Source organism: Babylonia areolata, chromosome 8, assembly GCF_041734735.1.
Source record: "Babylonia areolata isolate BAREFJ2019XMU chromosome 8, ASM4173473v1, whole genome shotgun sequence".
Lineage (NCBI taxonomy): Eukaryota > Metazoa > Mollusca > Gastropoda > Neogastropoda > Buccinidae > Babylonia > Babylonia areolata.
Window position 1 is genome coordinate 41,942,477 of NC_134883.1, and position 902 is coordinate 41,943,378.

General features: G+C 47.2%; 1 non-coding gene across 1 annotated transcript; it reads left to right on the forward strand.

The window, feature by feature from the left end:
• The first annotated feature begins 336 nt into the window (after positions 1–336).
• On the forward strand, positions 337–588 carry LOC143285320 (small Cajal body-specific RNA 2). Its single transcript, XR_013055681.1, has one exon.
• Positions 589–902: the final 314 nt, after the last annotated feature.

The window sequence follows — 902 nt, forward strand, 5'->3', positions numbered from 1 at the left end:
GAGTGAACGTGGGAGTTGCAACCCACGAACGCAGAAGAAGAAGAAGAAGAAAAAGAACTCTGTTGTTTTACTTGTGTTTTGTTTCAATATTTTCCTTTCATCACTTTCATTCGTTTATTCTAATGTTTTTTTGGATTTGTTTGTTTTTTTGTTATGCAATGAAAATAAATATGTTGACACTTTCAAACCATGTCATAAGGACTTCATGGCCAATGACATTAAAGTGTCAAAGTGTTGAGTCTCTCTCTCTCTCTTTTCAGCACCAGGGAAAGGTGTGTGTGTGTGTGTGTGTGTGTGTGTGTGTGTGTGTGTGTGTGTGTGTGTGTGTGTCAGTGATTTATTGAGTGAGTGCGTGGTTGAGTGAATGAGTGTGTGTGTGTGTGTGGGTGTGTGTGCGTGTGTACGTGTGTGTGTGTGAGTGTGAGTGAGTGTGAGTGTGTGTGTGTGTGTGTGCGTGTGTGCGTGTGTGTGTGAGCGCGCGCGCGCACGCGTCTCTCTCTCTCTCTCTCACACACACACACACACACACACACACACACACTCATAGGTGTGTATAAGGTTTCACACCAAACCGAGCTTCCCTACATAATGTAAAATACCGCCTCACCCCCCCCCCTCCACCCCCATCCCCACCCCCCTCTCACTTTCGCTTCCCACCTACTTAAATACCGGTTCGCGTGGCTGCCTGCCTATCTCGCCACCCACCTGACTAACCCTCTGGTCTTCCACCTACCTACATACCTACCTTCCTACCTACCTGCCCACCAGTCTACATATTTACACTTCTGTCTGTACTGACACACCAGCTCGGCTTTCATGCCTGCCTACGGGCCTACCTACCTGCTAGGAACATGATCGTTACAAACCAACAGTACAGTACAGTACAGTACAGTACAGTACAG